Raw genomic sequence first — 19,891 nt, 5'->3', positions numbered from 1 at the left:
TCAGAAATGATAACTAATAACATATTTCCAATTGCCACCTTCTATTCACCATTTAAATTTAGTTTGTGCTGTATATTTCAAAATTGCTTTTAATTTGATAATGGTTTGCCCCTTTATTAAGAGAATCCATGTGTTTTAAGAAAGACATTTTGTTGAATGAGGGATCATTATAATTGGCATCTTAATGGAACAGATTCACATTTTTCATGGAGCCTAATGCTCTCCAAGGTTAAAGGTGAAGGACCTTCACTATGCTTCAGCGTCTTTGGAAATTTAATTAACTTGGGACCACACACCCATCAATATATTACCATACGGTTTTATAGATGAGCTAAAAAAACAAGACCACAATCTAGCCTGAGTTTCCAATATAAAGATTTGCAGGGTAATTCATAGAAATTTGCACAAAAATGGCGCACGCGGCTGGCCCACAGTGTCCTCATGCGATACACTGCGCCAGCCGCATGTGAAAAAATCCTTTTCATCGCACAGCGTATTCATGGATTTTAGCCTCCGAAACCAGCCGTGGCGCAGAGTGGCGCAGCGACCCTGCAGCAGCGCCAGTTACGCCCCCAAGAACGCCCTCACGCAAGGAAAAGCCTTCAAAATCCCCAAATCCTCGCAAAGGGCTGCGCTAACCCTGGACCAGTCACAGGGCTGGCAAACAGCAAACGCCAAGCGGGGAACATGTATTTCAGTGGTTCACGGGAAGTTCCACATGCGATTGTCCTGGGTACGTGTACATCAAGGGTGCGTGGGAAGTAACACACGCGATTCCATCAGGGCACGTGTATTCCAAGGGTGTGCGGGAAGTATCACACGCAAAAAGAGCAGGGTACGTGTATTCCAGGGGTGAGTGGGAAGTATCACACGCAAAAGCAGCAGGGTATGTGTATTTCAGGGGTATGCGGGAAGTATCACACGCAAAAGCAGCGGGGTACGTGTATTTCAGGGGTGCGCGGGAAGTATCACACGCGATTCCATCAGGGTACGTGTATTCCAGGGGTGCGCGGGAAGTATCACATGCAAAAACAGCAGGGTACGTGTATTCCAGGGGTGCACGGGAAGTATCACAGGCAAAAGCAGCAGGGTACGTGTATTTCAGGGGTGCGCGGGAAGTATCACACGCAAAATCAGCAGGGTACGTGTATTTCAGGGGTGCGCGGGAAGTATCACACGCGATTCCATCAGGGTACGTGTTTTCCAGGGGTGCGTGGGAAGTATCACACGCAAAAGCAGCAGGGTACGTGTATTTCAGGGGTGCGCAGGAAGTATCACACGCAATTCCATCAGGGTACGTGTATTACAGGGGTGCGTGGGGAGCACCACACGTGAATTGCACGTGTGGGTCCTCCCAGGTGTTCCCTTTACACCCTCCACGGCCCCTGCAGGTGGCCCACACCACAGGGGCCTACCCTGCACATGTCCTGCAGGCACCCCATCCACCATGGCCATGCCCCCCAGCCAACCCACATGTCACCTTGCACTACTGCCCAGCAACGCATGTCCCCCTGCACCACCAGCCACCAGGGGAAGCCTCCACCAGGCCCCCACTCATGGCTACCATCACCCCCACCCCCCAGCAGTGCAGGGGTAGCCTCCACCAGGCCCCCACTCATGTATACCATCACCCCACCCCCCAGCAGTGCAGGGACAGCCTCCAACAGGCCCCCACTCATGTCTCCTATCACCCCCACCCCCCAGGCAGTGCAGGGGCAGCCTCCACCAGGCCCCCACTCATGTCTCCCATCACCCACACCCCCCAGCAGTGCAGGGGCAGCCTCCACCAGGCCCTCACACATGTCTCCCATCACCCCCACGCCCCAGCAGTGCAGGGGCAGCCTCCACCAGGCCCCCACTCATGTCTCCCATCACCCCCACCCCCCAGCAGTGCAGGGGCAGCCTCCACCAGGCCCCCACTCATGTCCAACTCATGTCTCCGTGCATCCCCACCCCCCAGCCACCAGGGGCACCCTCCACCAGGCCCCCACTCATGTCTACCACCACCCCCACTCCCCAGCCACCAGGGGCACCCTCAACCAGGCCCCCACTCATGTCTCCCACCACCCCCACCCCCCAGCAGTGCAGTGGCAGCCTCCACCAGGCCCCCACTCATGTCGGCTATCACCCCCACCCCCCAGCAGTGCTGGGGCAGCCTCCACCAGGCCCCCACTCATGTCTCCCATCACCCCCACCCCCCAGCAGTGCAGGGGGACCCTCCACCAGGCCCCCACTCATGTCTCCCATCACCCCCACGCCCCAGCCACCAGGGGCACCCTCCACCAGGCCCCCACTCATGTCCCCCTGAACCCCTACCCCCCAGCCGTGCAGGGGCACCCTCCACCAGGCCCCCACTCATGTCTCCCACCATCCCCACCCCCCAGCCACCAGGGGCAGCCTCCACCAGGCCCCCACTCATGTCTCCCACCACCCCACCCCCCAGCCACCAGGGGAAGCCTCCACCAGGCCCCCACTCATGTCTACCACCACGCCCACCCCCCAGCCACCAGGGGCACCCTCCACCAGGCCCCCACTCATGTCTACCACCACCCCCACCCCCCAGCATCCAGGGACACCCTCCACCAGGCCCCCACTCATGTCCCCCTGCACACCCACCCCCCAGCAGTGCAGGGGCAGCCTCCACCAGGCCCCCACTCTTGTCTCCCACCACCCCCACCCCCCAGCAGTGCAGGGGCACCCTCGACCAGGCCCCCACTCATGTCTCCCACCACCCCCCAGCCACCAGGGGCAGCCTCCACCAGGCCCCCACTCATGTCTACCATCACCCCCACCCCCAGCAGTGCAGGGGCAGCCTCCACCAGGCCCCCACTCATGTCTCCCACCACCCTCACCCCCCAGCCACCAGGGGCAGCCTCCACCAGGCCCCCACTCATGTCTCCCATCACCCCTACCCCCCAGCAGTGCAGGGACAGCCTCCACCAGGCCCCCACTCATGTCCCCTATCACCCCCACCCCCAGCAGTGCAGGGACAGCCTCCACCAGGCCCCCACTCATGTCTCCCATCACCCCTACCCCCCAGCAGTGCAGGGGCACCCTCCACCAGGCCTCGACTCATGTCTCCCATCACCCCCACCCCCCAGCAGTGCAGAGGCAGCCTCCACCAGGCCCCCACTCATGTCTCCCATCACCCCCACCCCCCAGCCACCAGGGACACCCTTCACCAGGCCCCCACTCATGTCTACCACCACCCCCACACACCAGCCACCACGGGCACCCTCCACCAGGCCCCCACTCATGTCCCCCTGCACCCCCACCCCCCAGCCACCAGGGGCACCCTACACCAGGCCCCCACTCATGTCTCCCACCACCTCACCCCCCAGCAGTGCAGGGGAAGTCTCCACCAGGCCCCCACTCATGTCTCCCACCACCCCACCCCCCAGCAGTGCAGGGGCACCCTCCACCAGGCCCCCACTCATGTCTCCCACCACCCCCACCCCCAGCCACCAGGGGCAGCCTCCACCAGGCCCCCGCTCATGTCTACCATCACGCCAACCCCCCAGCAGTGCAGGGGCAGCCTCCACCAGGCCCCCACTCATGTCTCCCACCACCCCCACCCCCCAGCCACCAGGGGCAGCCTCCACCAGGCCCCCACTCATGTCTCCCATCACCCCCACCCCCCAGCAGTGCAGGGGCAGCCTCCACCAGGCCCCCACCTATGTCCCCTATCACCCCCACCCCCCAGCAGTGCAGGGGCAGCCACCACCACGCCCCCACTCATGTCTCCCATCACCCCCACCCCCAGCAGTGCAGGGGCACCCTCCACCAGGCCCCCACTCATGTCTCCCATCACCCCCACCCCCCAGCCACCAGGGGCAGCCTCCACCAGGCCCCCACTCATGTCTCCCATCACCCCCACCCCCCAGCATCCAGGGGTAACCTCCACCAAGCCCCCACTCATGTCTAACACCACCCCCACCCCCCAGCCACCAGGGGCAGCCTCCACCAGGCCCACACTCATGTCTACCATAACCCCCACCCCCCAGCAGTGCAGGGGCAGCCTCCACCAGCCCCCCACTCATGTCTACCACCACCCCCACCCCCCAGCCACCAGGGGCAGCCTCCACCAGGCCCCCACTCATGTCTCCCATCACCCCCACCCCCCAGCAGTGCAGGGGCAGCCTCCACCAGGTCTCCACTCATGTCCCCTATCACCCCCACCCCCCAGCAGTGCAGGGGCAGACTCCACTAAGCCCCCACTCATGTCCCCCAGCCAACATGTCACCACAATCTAGACCCCTGGCCCTTATGGTCAGCCTCCAAATGCCAAACACCCACCTGAGTATTGCATCCACCCACTTAGAAATGGCAAAAACATGATATAACCCCAATTGCAAGTTTGGAAATGAACACATGTCCCTCACATACACCCAATGGGTGTCAGTGAATGTCAAAACCCACATCATGATATGCATGAAACCAATGAGATGATACTACACATTGAAGTTTGAAGAAAAATATGTATTAAACGCAACATAAATTGAATCAAAAATAAACAAACAATAATGGAAATTAAAAAAAAAAAAACAGCAGGTACGTGAAATAATGCAAAACCACAAATCATAATGCAAACGAAAGATGTCCAAAGTCACAGTCCACAAAAGTAAATCCAATGGAAAATTAAAATCGAAAACCATTGCTCCATGGGGAAATCATAAAAAAAAATGAAAATCCAAAAGTCAACTATATACAGATAAACAATCCAGGGTCCATGATCCCAATGAAGAAATGAAACCTATCTAATAACACTACCTAAAAAAAAAAGAATGTATACAAAATTGTGGCCCATTGTCCAAAAGGTCCAAAAAAAATGCTAAACCAAAGGAAACCTAACACTAATTACAGAACTATTTACAAGGGCAGCAGGCTAGTCCGACGGCTCACTTCGGGATGTTCCGGGCCAGGGCATCATCGAACTCCTGCTCAATGTCCCGGAGGCGCTCCTCCTCCATGGCCCCGAGGGTCCGCATGGCCGTAAACTCCCTGCGGATTGCCTCGAGGCACTCAGGCCCACCTCAGGGCCCTCCGCATGGAGTTCTCCGCCCTGACCATCGTGTGCCGTGCCTCTTCCGCCCACTGCCGCTCCGCATCTATGGCGTGGCCCAACTGCTGCCACATGGAAGACACTTCCCGTCCTGGGTCCTCCTGCCCTCCGGCCGATGCTTGCCCCACCGATGTCGAAGGCCCCGAGCCATCATGGCTCCCACCACGTTGCTGCTGCTGCTGCACCTCTGCCCGTGCACTGCCTCCTGCTGCCTGCACATCCTCCACTGGCTGGGGTGCAGTCGTTGATGTGGCCACCCCTGCTGGACGTCCGACTCCCGACTGTGGCAGGGATGCCTCCTCCACCAGCCTGGCCGCACCGTCAGAAGCAGCTCCACAGGGCACCCAGGTGACTGATGGGTGGGAAGATGGCACGGAGGACGACTGGCGCATAGGGGGTTCAGTTGAGGAGGGGGTCTGAGCAAGCCCCATCAAACGCAGGAATCCGGCCTGGGTGACCTGTCCCAGTAGGCCGACGCGGTCAACGAGCCATTCGAGATGACGTGCAGTCTCCTCATGAAAATACTGCAGGTCGTTGACTCAACGCCACACCAGTCAGGACAGGCTCAACCAGGACCCGGATAGCCACGTCCGCAGGCAGAGGAAGGCCAGTTGTCGTGAGCTCATTCCCTGCCTGAAAACGGGTCTGGACGTAGGCATCCCTGCTGGTGCAAGATGATGCATTGACAGGATCAGGGACAGGATTGCACACAGGCACCTCCGCGGCGACCTGTGCTGCCTCCTGTCCCTGGTCCTGCACTGCACCACTAGCACCAGTGGAATCCCCACCTCCAGACCCCGTCTCTGTTGCTTGCACGGCCTCCTCCTCCACCAAACCCCCCACCAACCTGGATGACTCCGTGCCATCTTCCCCCGTTGGGCCCTGTGGGGTCCCAGCTGCCCCATCTGCTGCCGAGGAGTCCAACTCCGACCTCCGCCTCTTGGACCTCCCCCCGGCAGCTGCGGCCTGGGACGCGGAACCGGAGTCCTCACTCCCCGACGAGATCACAACCTGGGAGGGGAGCATGGCCTTGCGTCTCCGGCTGGCGGTGCAATCTCCGCCGCTGTGCTCCACAGCACCTTCTCCGCCCTCTTCATCAGTTGACGCTGCAGACAGGGAGAAATAAAACACAGGCATCAGGGCACTGTACAATGGACACATACACACATGACAGTTGCACATGAGTGGCATTGGCAAACCTCAGACATGGCATCACAATTGGCAACACACATGTCATTTCTACATGCACACATGAGCCATACCACAGCCACATCGCAACTGCCAGCACCATCCATACACATACAACAGCATGAGCAGGCAAAGGTGAGCCAGACATCACATGCAACACAGGGAGTGCACTACACATGCACGCACACCACCACACTTGCATGCATGTGTACACCTCAGCCAACTGTCACAGTGTTCCGATGGGCATCCATGTCACATCTGCCAATCAGGCTTCCACATCCCGCTGTCACATGCATCCATGTTGCATCACTGTTGCACCCTTGTCAAATACACACACATGCACATGTACACAGTGCTGATACATGCAGCTGAAAACAACATACATGCGTGACACCATGAACATGCCTACTTACATACACATTCATACAAACATGTGTGCCCACACAACTGCATTTGGCATGCAAGCCTACACACACAAGCACCATCCATGTCTCACACATGACAGCGCTCGCATGTGTTAACCTCACGGTCCTGTACACCCCCACCCATACTCGGCCCCATACAAACAGATGTGCAACCGGCACACTACTGGCACATCACCACACGCACAGCTTACAATCATGATGCATGTACACTTACCGCTCGACTCCAGACGGGTCTGCCTCTCAAGGACCTGGACATGGAGCGCTGGGGATATGCGTTCCAGGACCCTCATCTGATCTTCCGACAAGTGGCCCTGGCGCCCCTTAGCATCCGCTGCCTTCAAGAGGCGCCGGGCCTTGCTGAGGGTCCTGGACCTGAAGTCCTCCCAGTGCTTCTTGACATGTTGGAAGTCGCGGACTGCCACCCCCTCCGCATTGATGGCAGTCACGATGTCCGTCCAGATCTGAGTCCGTCCTTCCTTGTCGGCGCGCACCCTTCAGAAGAGGGCATCATACTGCCCCAGGACTTGCTCCACCAGGACACCAACTTCCCTGGCACTGAAGCTGGTGCCCCTCTGCCTCTCTGGCCGGGGGTTGTCAGTGGTGCCAGATGTTGCAGTGCCCAACATGACAACCCCAGAGGCAGGAGTGGGTGGGCAATTGGGTCCTGGGGCTGGGCTGTGAAGCGATGGAATCCCAGTCGGGAGTCTTCGGTTCCAGCAGGGGTGGTCACAGCAACAGCACCCCTGGCTGATGTGCAGGCAGCAAATGGCAGGGCACGTGGGCAGCAGGCAGTCAGGCAGCAGCAGATGGCAGGTGGGAGCGTGCTCGGGGCTCTGGGGGCAGTAAATCGGCTTTCTGGGCAGGAGCGTGGTCTTCCGTGTGCTTATGCGTGGTCAGCTTGATACGGAGTGATTTGGCACGTGAAAAGTCCTGCACGTCTGCGTGTAATTTGAGGAAAGGCTCTTAGCGCGTAAGCGTGTCTGCGCGCATACACGATTTCATTTGCCCAAAGGCCCCCATGCGCAGCTGTGACGTCATGCGCATGGTCGTAGAGAATGGCGCGTGTAAAAAAAAAAGATACACGTCCGAGTGTCAAAGCGTGTAATTGGTGGAAATGGCCTCATCGCGTATGCGCGTCTGTGACGTGTGTATAAAAGGTACGTGTAGAACGCCATTTCCTTGTACGTGCTTTTCGTGGAGAGCGAGTGGGTGAAATCTGTACTTCTTGTCGGTGTTAGGGAGAATTCTCTGTTTAGGCTGAATTTCCTAACCTAGTGAGTCCCCCAGCAGCTTTGCTGGATTTCTGGAGTTTGTTTTTTCCCATCCTGCCAAGAGTGAGACTCTTTTTCTCCCACTCTTGGACATGAATGTGTGGAATTCCTTTGAATGTCAATGTGTTCTATGAGCTATGGGGTCTTTTACTCCATAGGGTCTCATATGTTTGCTATGTGTGTTACACTGCACCCTCCGTGCCATAACACTGGGGCTTCCTAGTGGACCCCCATCATAGACTCCATACCCGGGGACTGATTACTGTCTCCCCGGGCATGTAAAGTCACCATTGGCTTTACTAGACCTAAATTTACTAACAGAACTAGTACAAACCATCCAATTGTGGATGTACTAGTAGGGGTAATTCGATTACTCCTGGGTCTGTTATTCGAGGGGGCACTGTCCCGTCCCCCCTCGTCGAGTTTTGGCTGGTGGCAGTGGAAACTACTTGTTATATTCAACCCCGAATATAACCCTATGCGATTCTTCCCATTGTTGAAGATTGATACTTTTTCTCGTTAATCTCTAACATACCACCGGTTTACTTATCTTAAATAAGTCTATCGGATGGTATTTTCTGCCAGAACTCGGTTTTTAAAATGGCGTCTGTGTTCGTCTCTGTGACTCCTAAACCAAAGGTTGAGCCCTTTGTTCCACTTTTGGCGGGCTTCTGTACAGAGACCCTCCAAAGTGATGCCATTCTGTCTGGGTTACCACAGGGTTGTGGGAGGGGGTTTAGGCACCCTGGACCGAGTTGCCTTGCCAACACTGGTCGCACTCTGGTGTGATTGGCCCAAGTGGTGAGCCACCCCGCTCACCACTTAGCGTGTTTTGATTGACAGCTAGGCTGAATGAATGGGGGTTTTCTGCATAAAAGCAGGGCTTTTGGGACTGAATCTTCAGAAGTCGCCACAGGACCTAAGAATCCGACGAGGGTAAAGCTGAGCCGACCTGCAACGAGGACACCTCCGGTGGAGCCTTGCTGAACCGACTCACCACTTCCCGACGACAGAGGAGATCTCCCTGCCGGAGAGTCTCTTCCCCTGACTGGTGGGAACAACCAGTCCACTTTGCTATTTCTTCGCTCCAGGACGCAGTGGTAGAATTTCCCGTGAAGAGGACCCCGGCAACCGGATAGCCACTACCCCTGTACCGCGACCAAACGGTGCTGCCTTGTGACGGAGCACTCCGCGGCTGGTCTCTTCCCTGGTGGTGCACCGGACTTTATTTTTCTTCGACGACGAGATCATCTCTACTCTTGGCAAAGACCCGAAGTGCATCCACCACCAGTAACAACTGCCCCCGCCGGAGCTGTCTCTCCACAAACAAGGTACCGTGCCCGCCTGGCTTCCCTTTCTGCCGGATAGAGTGAGGTGTCTTAAACCTCGCCTTTCCATTGGGTCGCCTCCAAGCTTTCTTTAACTTGTTGTTCTGAACTGGTCCAATCTTTCCATAACAATTTGCAATAAAGACTCGAAGCGCATTTCCACTGAGACACTTTCTTGGGACATATCGCCTTGCCTCTCTCCGAGTGGGCCTGGCCTCTGAACTTTGTGATCTACAGTAGACCCTGCCTTACTTGCCTTGCATTTCTCCGTAAAGTATTGGTACCGAGTTGATTTCATAACCTGCCTTATTTTTCTCTCCTGTCCTAACGAATACTAGAATGCCATCTAGGTTAAAGCATACACCTCTGTCTGCAAATAAGTGATGCCGGTGAACCTAGACTGGTCGAACTATTGTTAGGGGGATTGATCTTTTTCTTCGTATAAGTAATTGTGATTGAAGTTGTTTGCCGTATTAGTGGCAGAGTGTTTTCCATAGATGTGTTGTTATACATAAATACCTTTATATCTTTACACCGAAGCCTTGTTCCGTGTTTGCTTGTTCTACTGTGTAGATTGCCCTATTTTGTATACTCCACATACTGCCTAACTCTTCTTGAGGGAAGTCTGACTGCTCAGCCACAGCTACCAAGTGAATCTGTGTGGTACAGACTGCTACCAAGTGGGTTTACTGCCAAACACCTGTAGTCCTAAATATTTTGCAGTGGTCCCAGGGGGAACTGCACAGGTTTCCGTCTAACACTGGTGTACAGCGATGGAATTTGTATCGAGTATACAGTTTAGAGTGCTTTTCGACACTTTAGGATAACTAACCACAAAGCTTAGCACTAAAAAGCAACTTTCAAAAACATGTCTACTATGGAAGCTTACAGTCAAGAATCCTTGTCAGGTGAAAATACTGAGAGTTTACGAGCTCTCTGTAGGCAAGAGAAACTTTCTGTAAGAGGCAAGAAGTTAGAAATAATAGCGAGATTGCTGGAAAACCAAAGTCTGGGTACTGGTTCAGAGGAACCAACTTCTCCAGCAGATGTAGATAACAGTGATGGTGTTGATCTAAATCGTAATTCTGACGATAGTGATGAAGAGGCTGAAGAGGAGGGAGAGGCTAACGAAAAGGTCCCCCCTGCTCCTCTACCTGCCTTACCAGCTGTACCTACGGGGACCATACCAGATCCCACATGTAACCCTGCTTATTTTGAACTTGAAAAAATGAAGCTCGAATTAGAATACAAACGGTTCTTGGCTCAATCTGAAAGAAACCAAGAGCTCGAGTTCAGACGGATAAATGCCCAGGCTGAGCAGAAGCAAGCTGAGCTAAGGCTCAGGGAAATAGAACTTAATCACGAAGTAGAAATGAAAAAGTTGTCTGTGCAAAGTGCTTCTCTCTCCTCTGGTTCCTCTAGGAGCTCCAGTCCCAAAAGACCCCGGATGCCGAAGGAATTAGTGGGTATGTATGAACCGAGATTGGATGTGTTGGATTGGTTAAAACTGTTTGAGTACAATCATGGGCTCCAGGACATCACCGGGAATGATTTACTTCCCTGGTTGTTCTCTAGGCTCCCTCCTGTTGCGACTGATGTGGTAATGGGGTTGGGTGAGGCGGATAAGACGGATTAGGAAAGTGTGAAACTAGCTTTGATAGCTAGATTCGGGAAGACCCCTTCCCAGTATCTTAAGAGGTTTAGAACCCTCAAAAAGCATGATGGTACCCCTTGGGCTACCTGGGTGAGTGAAGGGTTGAAAAACTTAGAGGGATGGATTAAGGGTTACAAAGTGAACACTTATGAGGGTATGAAGAATCTTTTTATGTTGAAGTCGATTTATGATGCCTGTTCTCCTGAGCTCAGACAGCACTTGGCTGATTCGAAGGAATTGGATTCCCGGAAGCTGGCTAAGGCTGCTGACTTATGGGTTGCCAACAGGGCTACTTGTGAGGATTCTGGGACAACTCAGAAGAAGGATGAGGGAAAACAGCCTATAAAAGACTCAAAAGAGAATTTGAATAACTCAAATTCCAAAGAGGGCCCCAAACAAAACCAGAAGGGTAAGCCACAAGGAAAACCGCAGCAGAATAGTGTGTCTTCTGGTGCCAAATCGGAAGGAGGCCAGAACAAGCCACCATTCCAGAAAGCATTCGGTAAATGCTTTGTTTGTGGCTCGACTGACCACGTGAAAGGAGATCCCAGCTGTAACGGTAAACCTTCACGGGTCCAGCTTGTCTCCTTAGCCTTCACTCCAGAGGAGGAAGTCCAAATGGCAAGTGGAAACTTTCTACTGCTAGCTGACGAACCCATTGGAGTCTCAGCCAGCGTTTCTTTAGTATCTCTGGGGTTGTGGGAACAACAGAATTTAGATGTCTATAATTCTATCCCCGATAATACTAAAGAGTATTATAAGGACAGTGTCCCGGTGAATGGTCAGGAGACTCCTGCCATTAGGGACACTGGGGCCAGCATAACTGTGGTGGATAAATCATTTTTTCAGGCTGAGGATGTTTCTAAGGCACCCAAACGCCTCACCAAGTTAGCTGGAGGGCCTGTGCAGATGCTTCCCCAATTACCAGTTCTCATCTAGTGTAACGACATGACTGTGAAGATATCTGTCAGCATACAGAGTGAGGTACCAGGACGCGTACTGTTGGGTAACGATTTGAAAACTCTCGGAGTTGTATTGCATACTCCCAGACCTCCTAGTAAACGGTTACAGGAGCTAACCAGACCTGCAAGAGAGAGGACCATGCGTGGTACTCTCCAGGAGATGATGAAGAAAGAAATCACTCCTGCTCCACTGGAATTGTCGGCCGCTATCTCGAAGAAATCAGAAGCGAAGGGGAAACCTAAGACTTCGATCCTGAAACCAGCAGCCAGCGTTTCAGTGCGGCCAACAAGGACTTCCCCGCGGTTGTCCAAAGTTACACCCGTAACTCCACCTCCAGCTGAGGCTGAGAGGGAGGTACAACCCTGTGTGGTAGAATTAGACTCTGACGAAGAGCTAATGGAAGGCCAGGAACTCATTGGAGATCTGGATCCTGTTGACCATCCTGAGCTGCAGTCTTTACTGGCAGAAGGTGGACCCAACAGGGCAGACTTCAGTAAGGGACAGAGAGAATGTCCAACTCTGGAAGGTCTTCGCCACCAGGCAGAAGCTCAGGCTGAAGGGCAAGAGCCTGGAAAATACAGGTTGCACTGGGAAGATGGCCTCTTCAACAGTGAACCGACTGAGTCCGCACCTGGAGACTACAAGCGGCTTGTGGTACCCCAAGAGAACAGGCCACGGTTCTTGCAGTTAGCCCACAAGATTCCTTTGGCTGGTCACTTGAGTTTCAAGAAGACTATGGAAAGGCTCTTTCTCTACTTCTATTGGCCAAAGATGGGGGCCGAAGTAGAAAAACACTGCAGGAGCTGCCACACCTGCCAGACCTCTGGTAAGGTTGGCTCCAAGAATGTGGCACATTTAGTGCCTCTCCCAGTTGTGGGAGTCCCGTTTGAGAGAGTAGGGATTGACATTGTTGGTCCCCTTGATCCTCCAACCTCCTCAGGCAACAGGTTTATACTTGTTGTAGTAGACCATGCTAGTAGGTATCCTGAGGAAATTCCTATGAGGACTGTTACAGCTCCGGCTAAGGCCCTCCTTGGTATTTTTACTAGGGTCGGATTTCCTAAGGAAGTAATCTTTGACAGGGGGTCAAACTTTATGTCCCACTACATGAAAGCCATGTGGAAAACCTGTGGAGTTACTTACAAGTTCTCAACCGCTTACCACCCACAAACCAATGGGTTGGTAGAATGGTTCAACCGAACCATGAAGAGCATGATAGGTGCTTTAGAGGAACCCCTTAAGCGTAAGTGGGACCTTCTACTGCCATGCCTTCTCTTTGCGTATAGAGAAGTCCCTCAGGAGGGAGTAGGTTATTCTCCCTTCGAACTTCTCTATGGTCATCCCGTCAGAGGTCCATTGGCCCTGAAAAAGGAGGGGTTGGAGAGTGCTCCTTCCCCCAAGCCAGACAGAGTGACTGACTACGTGATAGGTCTCCGGAGGAGAATGTCGCACATGATGACGGAAGCAAGCGATAACTTGAAAGCTGGACAAGCATTGGTCAAGCACTGGCACAATCAAAAGGCTAACATGGTTGAGTTCGCTCAAGACCAGCTCGTTCTCGTTATGATCCCAACAAGGCAGAGGGCCTTGCAAGACAAATGGATGGGACCCTTCAGAGTTGTGGGTAAACTCGGAGAGGTCAACTATCTGGTGGACTTGGGCAATCCCAAGGAGGCTCCGACCGTCTTCCACACCAACCGACTCAAAGCGTATATCTCCCGACCTGATGTAGGAGCGTTGCTTCTAGCATCATCCGAGGAAGAAGAAGAGAGTGAAGCTCTTCCGGATCTCCTCAGAGGCTTACCATTGGACGAAAAAGTTGAAGGAGTAAATCTCTCTTCAAATCTGACACCCCAGCAACAAAAAGAGTGCAAATCTATGTTGAATCAGTTCGCCTCTCTGTTCTCGTTTCGCCATGCTTGACCCCTTGGGGCCAGCATGACATACTCACTGGTGACTGTCTGCCAGTCAAAAGCAGAGGATACCGAATGTCAGAACACGTACAAACCCACATCAAAGGTGAGGTCAGCAAGATGCTCGATCTCGCGGAAATAGAGCCCTCTACTAGTCCATGGTCTAGCCCAGTTGTGTTAGTACCAAAGGCCGGATCTAAAGAGTTTAGATTCTGCGTGTATTATAGAGCTCTTAATGCAGTCACCAAGACTGATGCCCACCCTTTGCCAAGAACAGATGAGTTGGTGGATAAACTTGGCGCCGCCAAGTTCCTCAGCACATTTGACTTGACGTCAGGCTATTGGCAAATAGCCCTGACAGACCATGCCAAGGAGAAAACTGCATTTTCTACCCCCGTTGGCTTATACCAGTTTAAGGTAATGCCTTTCGGATTGAAGAATGCACCTGCTACGTTTCAACGGATGGTAAACCAGGTTCTGAATTGGATGGAGGACTTCTGCATGGCATACTTGGATGACATAGCAGTGTTCAGCAATTCCTGGGAAGAACATGTAACCCACCTGAGAGATGTTTTGCAGGCTCTTGGACGAGCCAATCTGACCATAAAGGCGAGTAAATGCCAAATTGGACAGAGTAAGGTAGTCTACCTTGCACATGAGGTAGGAGGTGGAGAAATAAGGCCTTTGCTCAGTAAGATTGAAGCTATGCAAAATTGGACAACACCTACTACTCAAACCCAAGTGAGAGCCTTCCTAGGCCTCACTGGGTATTACAGGAATTTCATCGAGAACTATGGGACCATAGCTTCTCCACTGAATGTCATCTCCTCGCCCAAATTTCCTAAAAAGGTTAGATGGAACAAGGAGTGCAATCAGGCTTTTGAAAACCTGAAAAAGGCTCTTTGCCAAGCCCCAGTACTCAGAGCTCCTGATTACCGCCAATACTTCATTGTGCAGACAGATGCTTCAAATGTAGGAATAGGTGCCGTACTCGGTCAACTGGATGGGAAAGGTAGGGAGCACCCCGTTTGCTTCATCAGCCGCAAGCTGAAGGATCCTGAAACAAGGTGGGCAACAATCGAAAGAGAGTGCTTTGCTATCGTGTGGGCACTGAAGAAGTTTAGGCCGTACTTGTATGGTTCTACTTTTGTCAATCAGACTGACCACCAACCCTTGAGATGGTTAATGCAAATGAAAGGGGAAAACCCAAAACTATTGAGATGGTCGATCTGCCTGCAAGGGTTTGATTTCACCATTGAGCACAGGTCAGGTTGTCACCACCAAAATGCTGATGGTCTCTCTAGCATGTATGTCATCGACTAGAGGCATGAGATTCATCCAGGAGTGGATTAAATCCTCCTGTCCCTTAGTCTGGGGGGGGGGAGTGTTAGGGAGAATTCTCTGTTTAGGCTGAATTTCCTGACCTAGTGAGTCCCGCAGCAGCTTTGCTGGATTTCTGGAGTTTGTTTTTTCCCATCCTGCCAAGAGTGAGACTCTTCTTCTCCCACTCTTGGACATGAATGTGTGGAATTCCTTTGAATGTCAATGTGTTCTATGGGCTATGGGGTCTTTTACTCCATAGGGTCTCATATGTTTGCTATGTGTGTTACACTGCACCCTCCGTGCCTTAGCACTGGGGCGTCCTAGCGGACCCCCATCATAGACTCCATACCCGGGGACTGACTACTGTCTCCCCGGGCATGTAAAGTCACCATTGGCTTTACTAGACCTAAATTTACTAACAGAACTAGTACAAACCATCCTATTGTGGACATACTAGTAGGGGTAATTCGATTACTCCTGGGTCTGTTATTCGAGGAGGCACTGTCCCGTCCCCCCTCGTCGAGTTTTGGCTGGTGGCAGTGGAAACTACTTGTTATAGTCGACCCCGAATATAACCCTATGGGATTCTTCCCATTGTTGGAGATTGATACTTTTTCTTGTTAATCTCTAACATACTACCGGTTTACTGATCTTAAATAAGTCTATCGGATGGTATTTTCTGCCAGAACTCGGTTTTTAAAATGGTGTCTGTGTTCGTCTCTGTGACTCCTAAACCAAAGGATGAGCCCTTTGTTCCACTTTTGGCGGGCTTCTGTACAGAGACCCTCCAAAGTGGTGCCATTCTGTCTGGGTTACCACAGGGGTGTGGGAGGGGGTTTAGGCACCCTGGACCGAGTTGCCTTGCCAACTCCGGTCGCACTCTGGTGTGATTGGCCCAAGTGGTGAGCCACCCCGCTCACCACTTAGCGTGTTTTGATTGACAGCTAGGCTGAATGAATGGGGGTTTTCTGCATAAAAGCAGGTCTTTTGGGACTGGATCTTCAGAAGTGGCCACAGGACCTAAGAATCCGACGAGGGTAAAGCTGAGCTGACCTGCAACGACGACACCTCCGGTGGCGCCCTGCTGAACCGACTCACCACTTCCTGACGACAGAGGAGATCTCCCTGCCGGAGAGTCTCTTCCCCTGACTGGTGGGAACAACCAGTCCCCTTTGCTTTTTCTTCGCTCCAGGATGCAGTGGTCGAATTGCCCGTGCAGAGCACCCTGGCAACTGGATAGCCACTACCCCTGTACCGCGACCAAAAGGTGGTGCTTGTGACGGAGCACTCCGCGGCTGGTCTCTTCCCTGGTGGTGCACCGAACTTCACTTTTCTTCGACGACGAGATCATCTCTACTCTTGGCAAAGACCCGACGTGCATCCACCACCAGGAACAACTGCCCCTGCCGGAGCTGTCTCTCCACAAACAAGGTACCGTGCCCGCCTGGCTTCCTTTTCTGCCGGATAGAGTGAGGTGTCTTAATCCTCGCCTTTCCATTGGGTCGCCTCCAAGCTTTCTTTAACTTGTTGTTCTGAACTGGTCCAATCTTTCCATAACAATTTGCGATAAAGACTCGAAGCGCATTTCCACTGAGACACTTTCTTGGGACATATCGCCTTGCCTCTCTCCGAGTGGGCCTGGCCTCTGAACTTTGTGATCTGTAGTAGACCCTGCCTTACTTGCCTTGCATTTGTCCGTAAAGTATTGGTACCGAGTGGATTTCATAACCTGCCTTATTTTTCTCTCCCGTCCTAAGGAATACTAGAATGCATCTAGGTTAAAGCATACACCTCTGTCTGCAAATAAGTGATGCCGGTGAACCTAGACTGGTCGAACTATTGTTAGGGGGATTGATCTTTTTCTTCGTATAAGTAATTGTGATTGAAGTTGTTTGCCGTATTAGTGCCAGAGTGTTTTCCATAGATGTGTTGTTATAAATAAATACCTTTATATCTTTACACCAAAGCCTTGTTCCATGTTTGCTTGTTCTACTGTGTAGATTGTACTATTTTGTATACTCCACATACTGCCTAACTCTTCTTGAGGGAAGTCTGACTGCTCAGCCACAGCTACCAAGTGAATCTGTGTGGTACAGACTGCTACCAAGTGGGTGTACTGCCAAACACCTGTAGTCCTAAATCTTTTGCAGTGGTCCCAGAGGGAACGGCACAGGTTTCCGCCTGACAGTCAGTTCACACGCGATTTACTTCACAACGTTTCCAGTTCGTACTCCCTGTTACCTCTGTCAGCTTTTTCTCTTTTCCTCTTTTTCCTGGGCCTGTTTCCTCAAACAGCGTTCCCTTCTACTGTTGTCCTGTCTCCTCAGACAGCGTACAATTCTTCTTTTGGCGGGGGTGTTGCCAACGCGCACACGCGCATATTTTTCACGCTTTTGTTCCTGGCAGACGGTGAGTCGCGCTCTTAACATCTGTGCTTGCCCCGTGTGTCGCGTACCCCTTCAGAGGTCATTCTAGGCTGCGTGTGACACGCATACGTTCATTCTTGTGTTTCTGGGTGCCACAGCATAGTGCAGGTTTATTTTTCCACGCACGTGGTCTAGGAGGGGTTGCGTGCACCTTACTTCCCTTTTTTGGGGTGCCTATGCATTGCGTGACCCGTCATCTTTCCCCAGGGGTGACATACAGCCTTGCTAGAGCACTAGGGTACGATTACCATCTGGTACCCAACCCCTTTGACCCCCAATTGCCCAGGACAATAGTTCACATCGACTCCCATACGCACAATAACATCAGTGCCATGGCTGGGAGGCGAACAAGCCGTAAGGGTGGCAAATGTGGCCGAGCCCCAAGTGGTGGCCATGGTGGATCCGGTAGGGGACATGGCCGTGACTTGCAGGGTGCCCCTAGCACCCCATGTGTGGAGGAGCAGTCAGGGACACCCATGCCCCCCCTGATTGAGGTTAACGTGGCTGACACCATCCATGCTCAGCCCTTGTTGGACCAGCCCACTGTGGAACCAGACCTGGCACAGGGTGACTCCATGGCTGACTTCCAGGTCAGCAGGTCTAGGCCACGTGCGCCGGTGAACGTTGATGTTTTCAGGCCACGTGGATCAGGGGCAGCTAGGTCATCTGCTGCCCCGCATAGGCAGGCTGGGGAGGCTGCAGGGGTAGCTGCGGCTCCATCCACCCCACCTCTCACACACCCAGCCAGGACAGTGTCGGTCCAAGTCCATCATGCTGACATTCCCCCTGACACCATCACACTTGAGCTAATGCCTGCACCAACTCCCATGCTGAGTGTGCAATCCCACACTCCTAGTACAGAGTCCACCGGGGCTCCTGCCCCTAGTGTCCAGAGCGGCGTAGGGCACTCAGGATCCCCACCACCTTCCAAGCGGAAGAGGAAGAGTGCTCGTCCAGTAGAGGCTGATGCCCCAGACACGGCTACACAGTCCGGCCCGTCAAGGAAGCCCAGCTTCAATGAGACCGAACTGAATGCACTTGTAGAGTATGTGTCCGCACATGACCGCGAAATGGTGATTGTTGCAGGATCCAAGACCACACCTGCACAACGTCAGGCACACTGGCAGACCATTTTGGACATCATAAGTGCCCTTGGAATCGTGAGGCGCACAGCTACTGAATGCTACAAGCGCTGGAATGACCTAAAGCGCAGGGCAAAGAATAGGCTGGCCTCAAGTCATGGCGCAACTCTAGTGACTGGAGTTGGGTCTCCAGCAGATGACATAGAACTCAGTCCACATGAGCAGGTTGCTGGGACCTACGTCACGGAGGAACAGATCCAAGGCGTGGGAGAACTGGCAGATTACGAGGCATTGTCCGGTGAGTGCACATGCATGTGTGTGTCATCCATGTGCATGGTGTGTGTGGGAGGGCTTCTGTTTGGGTACCAGGTGAGGGTGTGTTTGCCTGAGTGGTTTGGGTCACCCATGTGCCTCATCCTATACATTCTGCGTACCAGCATTTGGGTATAGCAGCATCCCTTCTGCCAACATTAGACATCCAGCCCAACACCACGCCAGTTGCCCTTGAAGTGTCATCTTGCCAAAACATTGTTGCTTATTTACCTCTGTTTATTCAGGCAGATTGCTGGCATACCACCACTTTTACTCGGGATTTCTCAGTCCTATTGTCACATGTCTGACATGGCTATGGTACAGTGGACTGGCTTTGTTTCCTGGACATGATTTGTTTAGACATGTCCCTGTGCTATAGGACCAGTTTGGACTGGCAGCTCCAGGTTAAACATTTGAACCATTTCAATGAAAAAATCAATTTCATGAGCAAACTGGACTGAATGAACAATTGGTGCCCTCCTCTCCCTCTTCACTTCATGGCTAGGGTACATGCCATCTGTGTGATGGCATGTGTATTTGACCTGCCAATCACTGGCCAATGTGTGATGCCACTGCTAGGCAGCATGCAGCAAATGTGTTCATCTTCCATCTTGGTGTCATCAATGTGTGCCATCTGCCTACCCTAATGCCTGTTTCCATTTGTTTTCTTTTATGTCTTTGCAGGGGATGACACACTTGATACTGCTGGGGTTGTGGAGATGGTGCAGACCCAGGAGGGGTCTCAGGCCCGACCGACCACCAGTGAGGGACGTGGTGTGGTGGTGGGTGAGAACCTACAATTGCCGCAGGTCGTGCTCTCAAGGGGTGTCTCTGGCTGCACCTCCCCCGAGCTGTATTCAGGGGTCGATTCGGATGATGAGTGCTATGTGCCGTCCCAGGTGAGTGTTCCTGGGAGGGATTTTGTTCTGTCCGACCCACCTGCA

The sequence above is a fragment of the Ambystoma mexicanum genome, chromosome 4q, assembly GCF_040938575.1.
Source record: "Ambystoma mexicanum isolate Mex_15411 chromosome 4q, UKY_AmexF1_1, whole genome shotgun sequence".
Taxonomy (NCBI): domain Eukaryota; kingdom Metazoa; phylum Chordata; class Amphibia; order Caudata; family Ambystomatidae; genus Ambystoma; species Ambystoma mexicanum.
This window is presented reverse-complemented; position numbering follows the sequence as displayed.